At 54.9% G+C, this 7,500-nt stretch overlaps 3 non-coding genes across 3 annotated transcripts in view; all 3 read right to left on the bottom strand.

The window, feature by feature from the left end:
* The window catches only part of LOC126317929 (large subunit ribosomal RNA), a 4,222-nt gene extending 3,140 nt beyond the window's left edge, over positions 1–1,082 (bottom strand). Inside the window, exon 1 of the ribosomal RNA XR_007557034.1 lies at positions 1–1,082. This exon is cut by the window's left edge and continues 3,140 nt beyond it. This is a non-coding gene — a ribosomal RNA (large subunit ribosomal RNA).
* A 188-nt stretch (positions 1,083–1,270) lies between these two features.
* On the bottom strand, positions 1,271–1,425 carry LOC126317985 (5.8S ribosomal RNA). Its single transcript, XR_007557077.1, has one exon. It is a non-coding gene; the product is annotated as a 5.8S ribosomal RNA (ribosomal RNA).
* Positions 1,426–1,786: 361 nt separating this feature from the next.
* On the bottom strand, positions 1,787–3,679 carry LOC126317872 (small subunit ribosomal RNA). The gene has a single exon (XR_007556982.1). It is a non-coding gene; the product is annotated as a small subunit ribosomal RNA (ribosomal RNA).
* Positions 3,680–7,500: the final 3,821 nt, after the last annotated feature.

Raw genomic sequence — 7,500 nt, 5'->3', positions numbered from 1 at the left:
GCCCCGGGAGTGCGGAGGCCGCCGCCCCGTGAAGGGCGGGGAAGCCCCATCCTCCCTCGGCCCGCGCAAGGCGAGACCTTCACTTTCATTACGCCTTTAGGTTTCGTACAGCCCAATGACTCGCGCACATGTTAGACTCCTTGGTCCGTGTTTCAAGACGGGTCGTGAAATTGTCCAAAGCTGAAGCGCCGCTGACGGGAGCGATTATTCCGCCCGAGAGCATCCCGAGCCAACAGCGGCGCGGGTCCGGGGCCGGGCCAGGTAGGTCCGTCATCCGGGAAGAACCGCGCGCGCTTGCCGGGAGCCCGAGCGCCCAAAGGGGCGAATCGACTCCTCCAGATATACCGCCGAGCAGCCAGCCAGGACACCGGGGCTCTGCCCAACAGACGCGAACCGAGGCCCGCGGAAGGACAGGCTGCGCACCCGGGCCGTAGGCCGGCACCCAGCGGGTCGCGACGTCCTACTAGGGGAGAAGTGCGGCCCACCGCACACCGGAACGGCCCCACCCCGCGGCGAGTGGAAAGGCAACCGGACACGACCCCGCCGCGGATTGCTCCGCGCGGGCGGCCGGCCCCATCTGCCGAGGGCGGGGGCCAGTGGCCGGATGGGCGTGAATCTCACCCGTTCGACCTTTCGGACTTCTCACGTTTACCCCAGAACGGTTTCACGTACTTTTGAACTCTCTCTTCAAAGTTCTTTTCAACTTTCCCTCACGGTACTTGTTCGCTATCGGTCTCGTGGTCATATTTAGTCTCAGATGGAGTTTACCACCCACTTGGAGCTGCACTCTCAAGCAACCCGACTCGAAGGAGAGGTCCCGCCGACGCTCGCACCGGCCGCTACGGGCCTGGCACCCTCTACGGGCCGTGGCCTCATTCAAGTTGGACTTGGGCTCGGCGCGAGGCGTCGGGGTAGTGGACCCTCCCAAACACCACATGCCACGACAGGCGGCAGCCTGCGGGGTTCGGTGCTGGACTCTTCCCTGTTCGCTCGCCGCTACTGGGGGAATCCTTGTTAGTTTCTTTTCCTCCGCTTAGTAATATGCTTAAATTCAGCGGGTAGTCTCGCCTGCTCTGAGGTCGTTGTACGAGGTGTCGCACGCCACACCGCCAGCCGGCTGTGCACGCTACCGAGAAAGTACCGGTATGCGAACCGCCAGGCGACGGGCGCGCATCGCACGTTTAAGGAGACGCGGCCGGCCACACAGGCGACCACGACACTCCCACGTCTCCGAAGCGGGACAAACGCCGCGCGCTTCAGTATACGTAGCCGACCCTCAGCCAGACGTGGCCCGGGAACGGAATCCATGGACCGCAATGTGCGTTCGAAACGTCGATGTTCATGTGTCCTGCAGTTCACATGTCGACGCGCAATTTGCTGCGTTCTTCATCGACCCACGAGCCGAGTGATCCACCGTCCTGGGTGATCTTTTCCTTTTCAGTCTCCCACTGTCTCTTTCAAGACAGTAGCATTTGCGGGACTGAGGCGTCTGACGGCCCCTGTTCCACTATTTTTTTGTGTCCAACGGCCTCACAGCCGATGGGCGTCGTACGGCTCCACACCGGAGCGGACAGGCACTCGGGCGAACGTCATTCAAAACCGGCGCCAGGCGCCAGGTACCGCAGGCCAGCCGCTCCAGAGCTTCAGCGCTCGTACCACACAACAACAACACTTCCGCTAGTTTTGAGAGGCACGCGTGGTTCCGCACGCGGCGCACGGCCACTGCCGTACAGGTAGCGTGTTGCGCGACACGACACGCACATCGAAAGACATGCAGTCTAGTCGGTAATGATCCTTCCGCAGGTTCACCTACGGAAACCTTGTTACGACTTTTACTTCCTCTAAATGATCAAGTTTGGTCATCTTTCCGGTAGCATCGGCAACGACAGAGTCGATGCCGCGTACCAGTCCGAAGACCTCACTAAATCATTCAATCGGTAGTAGCGACGGGCGGTGTGTACAAAGGGCAGGGACGTAATCAACGCGAGCTTATGACTCGCGCTTACTGGGAATTCCTCGTTCATGGGGAACAATTGCAAGCCCCAATCCCTAGCACGAAGGAGGTTCAGCGGGTTACCCCGACCTTTCGGCCTAGGAAGACACGCTGATTCCTTCAGTGTAGCGCGCGTGCGGCCCAGAACATCTAAGGGCATCACAGACCTGTTATTGCTCAATCTCGTGCGGCTAGAAGCCGCCTGTCCCTCTAAGAAGAAAAGTAATCGCTGACAGCACGAAGGATGTCACGCGACTAGTTAGCAGGCTAGAGTCTCGTTCGTTATCGGAATTAACCAGACAAATCGCTCCACCAACTAAGAACGGCCATGCACCACCACCCACCGAATCAAGAAAGAGCTATCAATCTGTCAATCCTTCCGGTGTCCGGGCCTGGTGAGGTTTCCCGTGTTGAGTCAAATTAAGCCGCAGGCTCCACTCCTGGTGGTGCCCTTCCGTCAATTCCTTTAAGTTTCAGCTTTGCAACCATACTTCCCCCGGAACCCAAAAGCTTTGGTTTCCCGGAGGCTGCCCGCCGAGTCATCGGAGGAACTGCGGCGGATCGCTGGCTGGCATCGTTTATGGTTAGAACTAGGGCGGTATCTGATCGCCTTCGAACCTCTAACTTTCGTTCTTGATTAATGAAAACATACTTGGCAAATGCTTTCGCTTCTGTTCGTCTTGCGACGATCCAAGAATTTCACCTCTAACGTCGCAATACGAATGCCCCCGCCTGTCCCTATTAATCATTACCTCGGGTTCCGAAAACCAACAAAATAGAACCGAGGTCCTATTCCATTATTCCATGCACACAGTATTCAGGCGGGCTTGCCTGCTTTAAGCACTCTAATTTGTTCAAAGTAAACGTGCCGGCCCACCGAGACACTCAACAAAGAGCACCCTGGTAGGATTTAAACGGGGTCCGCCTCGGGACGCGAAAGCACCCCTTCGGCTCGCCCCACCGGCAGGACGTCCCACGATACATGCCAGTTAAACACCGACAGGCGGTGAACCAACAGCGTGGGACACAAATCCAACTACGAGCTTTTTAACCGCAACAACTTTAATATACGCTATTGGAGCTGGAATTACCGCGGCTGCTGGCACCAGACTTGCCCTCCAATAGATACTCGTTAAAGGATTTAAAGTGTACTCATTCCGATTACGGGGCCTCGGATGAGTCCCGTATCGTTATTTTTCGTCACTACCTCCCCGTGCCGGGAGTGGGTAATTTGCGCGCCTGCTGCCTTCCTTGGATGTGGTAGCCGTTTCTCAGGCTCCCTCTCCGGAATCGAACCCTGATTCCCCGTTACCCGTTACAACCATGGTAGGCGCAGAACCTACCATCGACAGTTGATAAGGCAGACATTTGAAAGATGCGTCGCCGGTACGAGGACCGTGCGATCAGCCCAAAGTTATTCAGAGTCACCAAGGCAAACGGACCAGACAAGCCAATCCGATTGGTTTTGATCTAATAACAGCGTCCCTTCCATCTCTGGTCGGGACTCTGTTTGCATGTATTAGCTCTAGAATTACCACAGTTATCCAAGTAACGTGGGTACGATCTAAGGAACCATAACTGATTTAATGAGCCATTCGCGGTTTCACCTTAATGCGGCTTGTACTGAGACATGCATGGCTTAATCTTTGAGACAAGCATATGACTACTGGCAGGATCAACCAGGGAGCTGCGTCAACTAGAGCTGAGCAGCCGGCCGCCCGGGAGTGTGTCCCGGGGGCCCGCGCGAACACGCAAGCGTCCGCTCAATTATTCTGCAAACAGGAGGAGGCCGAGCTCCCCTGCACGATACACCTCGAAACCCTCTCAGGTCCCGGCGGCGCGCAGCGCCGTCCTAGGTACTTGGTCGGTTTCGAGAGAGGCGCAATCGCCCGGAGTTAGGCGAGTAGACGGTTTTAGTGCGAACACCCTTGCTCCCAACTGAGCTTGCCGCTGCCGACAGAGGCCCGGGAGCGTGCTGTCGTGGCATTGCCGGCGGGAGACAACACGCGCCACCTATGGTGACCGGCAGCTCCAACGCCAGCGCCACACAAGGGCAAAGCCCCACTTGGGTGCAGAAGCGAACTCTCCCAGCACAGCGCACGCGCCAACACGTCCGCACAACTGCGATACAAACCACCTGCGAGAACCGCTGGGGCGACCGAGCAGCAGACGGCGTCGCGGCGCCGAGTGCCAGGCGGCGGCGCATCCTCAACGCACACAGTCCTCAATCAGACCAGCACACTGCAGATGTCCACCGCGCTTCGCACCGGGCTCGGCTGAACCAACTTTGGCCGCCAGGCGCCGCGTGCAGGGTGCGCCGCAGCGTAGCTGCACCGCCTGCCGGGCCCGTCGGCTGGCGCTCCTGCCACTCGGCGCCCCCCACCAGCCGCCTGTTGCGCGTGCGCCCACGCAGCGCGCGGCCAACACGCCGGGCGGCCCCCCTTCACCGGCCGGGAACAGTCCCACCAAGCCACCGCCGCGTATCGCTTCATACCCACATGGACCTAGTCACGTGTGTGGATGTGGCGGGTACCGCTGAAACAACCGGTTAATAGCTGTACCGATCGTCGCCATCACAGATTCACCTCCAGCGTGAACAACCGCTCAACAACGGATTTCCAGTTCATTTGCGTATCTTGGGCAGTAAACGTAGATGTCCACCTACATTTGCGAATTCAACAATTCTTGCATGCCAGGATGTCATGTGTCACGACACGCTACATCAGACCACATACACACTGCGACATGTGCAGAAGAGAACACGTGGAAGGTGGCCCGCGCACGTATGCGATGTCCCTTCCGCGATCCACTGTCAACCGGCATCTGCGGCATGTCCCAGATATGGAACACGGTCCACCACGGTAGCACTTTGTGTGAGGCAATACGACAAAGTCGGAATACACGCGTCACTACATCAGACGGCTCACGCTGACCTGACCTGACCTGACCTGACCTGACCTGACTCACCGCACCACCACCCCCAGCGACCCAGGGTGACATACAATGCGTTCGTACGTTCCTCCCACACGCCTCTACGGCGTACCACAGTGCAACCTAGCTGTTATTGGGAGACGAGACAAGTAGCATCGAGCACAACATATGGAAATTGAGATTCGACACCGTTGGGCACAGCCAGCGTACGGTCACACGTATCACACTACTTCACTCTGTACGTAACGACCGATGATCGGTACAGCGTGTGGGTTACGCGTACGACATCAGCGGACAATGGACACAGACCATACCACGACGTACACTGAGGGCGTCGACATCTGAATGCAACTGAACAGCTGCGAGGCTCATTTAACACTCAAACGCCAGACCGACCAGCTTGAGAGGACAGAGACACAAAGAGGGGGACAGAGGGGGGGGGGCGGCGATATAGTCCTATTGCAGTACAATTGACAGTGGATAGCGGGAATATGTGGAAAGTAAGCAACACTCGCAAGACATCTACATGAGGATAACAACGACACCAGAGATTCCGAGCAGTGAACTATGTTAGGCAAAGGGACAACGTGGGTTAGGTTAAGGGACAACGTGGGTTAGGTTAAGGGACAACGTGGGTTAGGTTAAGGGACAACGTGGGTTAGGTTAAGGGACAACGTGGGTTAGGTTAAGGGACAACGTGGGTTAGGTTAAGGGACAACGTGGGTTAGGTTAAGGGACAACGTGGGTTAGGTTAAGGGACAACGTGGGTTAGGTTAAGGGACAACGTGGGTTAGGTTAAGGGACAACGTGGGTTAGGTTAAGGGACAACTTGAGTTAGGTTAAGGGACAACTTGAGTTAGGTTAAGGGACAACTTGAGTTAGGTTAAGGGACAACTTGAGTTAGGTTAAGGGACAACTTGAGTTAGGTTAAGGGACAACTTGAGTTAGGTTAAGGGACAACTTGAGTTAGGTTAAGGGACAACTTGAGTTAGGTTAAGGGACAACTTGAGTTAGGTTAAGGGTCAACTTGAGTTAGGTTAAGGGACAACTTGAGTTAGGTTAAGGGACAACTTGAGTTAGGTTAAGGGACAACTTGAGTTAGGTTAAGGGACAACTTGAGTTAGGTTAAGGGACAACTTGAGTTAGGTTAAGGGACAACTTGAGTTAGGTTAAGGGACAACTTGAGTTAGGTTAAGGGACAACTTGAGTTAGGTTAAGGGACAACTTGAGTTAGGTTAAGGGACAACTTGAGTTAGGTTAAGGGACAACTTGAGTTAGGTTAAGGGACAACTTGAGTTAGGTTAAGGGACAACTTGAGTTAGGTTAAGGGACAACTTGAGTTAGGTTAAGGGACAACTTGAGTTAGGTTAAGGGACAACTTGAGTTAGGTTAAGGGACAACTTGAGTTAGGTTAAGGGACAACTTGAGTTAGGTTAAGGGACAACTTGAGTTAGGTTAAGGGATAATGTGGTACAACCAGAGTTAGGTTAAGCGATAATGTGGTACAGCCACAGTTAGGTTAAGCGATAATGTGGTACAGCCACAGTTAGGTTAAGCGATAATGTGGTACAGCCACAGTTAGGTTAAGCGATAATGTGGTACAGCCACAGTTAGGTTAAGCGATAATGTGGTACAGCCACAGTTAGGTTAAGCGATAATGTGGTACAGCCACAGTTAGGTTAAGCGATAATGTGGTACAGCCACAGTTAGGTTAAGCGATAAAGTTGGTTACATTTGGTATTGTGTGGGAAGGGGGCAGAGAGAGGGGGGGGGGTGGATAGTGGTGGCAGTACGCGGATGCCTGAGTCACCGTCAGATACGTCACGTCGGTTCGATGCTTGTAGCAAGAGGCTGGCGGGTCTGTGTCTCTCACTTCTGCAATTTTTCATGTGGTATAACACGAGGGCGGGGGGTGATATTTGGTGCCCCTCTGTGTAGGATGTGTGTTGGTTTATCTGAGCAATGGTAGTTGTCGGAGGAGTGGGGTATTGTGCTTTTATAGGTGGACCTACTGCTCTGGTTATCATAGTGTCGACGGTGCAATGTCGCAGAGAGGATGCACTCGACATTGTCGCATTCCAGATGTTTACGTATTGTGTGTCTCCGTTGCAGGCCGAGAGTGGTGCATGTTCGAGTGTCTGGCTGACGTGCGATTCACGTTGTGTGCCCAGTCTTACAGCACGTATAGGGACATTCGCATAAATCATCTATATGTGGCCTTGCATCATTTACTAAGCAGTGCCGTGAGACGACCGAACTATTAGGAAAGTACTGATGTACCGCATAATGTTTACCTTCAACCACACAGCGAGTATCGACTCTGCCCAGCGTTGCCACCGCAGGCAGCGGTCACCGTCACCATTATGCGGCGGAACGGAACATCTATATCCTCAGAGGAGCACTCTTTGCCGCCGGGCGTCAGGTCTCGCGGCCTGCCGGCCAGCGCCCACGACGAACTTACTGCATGTATAGGGACAGCGGGAATTTGGCATACTTGATATAACTCTTCATGAGACGCAAGATATAGGGGTGGATTGCAACTTACGACTGCGAGAAAAGTCCGCCGTTCATCCGCC

Source organism: Schistocerca gregaria, unplaced genomic scaffold (assembly GCF_023897955.1).
Source record: "Schistocerca gregaria isolate iqSchGreg1 unplaced genomic scaffold, iqSchGreg1.2 ptg000649l, whole genome shotgun sequence".
Classification (NCBI taxonomy): domain Eukaryota; kingdom Metazoa; phylum Arthropoda; class Insecta; order Orthoptera; family Acrididae; genus Schistocerca; species Schistocerca gregaria.
Note: the sequence above shows the minus strand (reverse complement) of the source record. Positions and strands in the feature narration are given on the sequence as shown.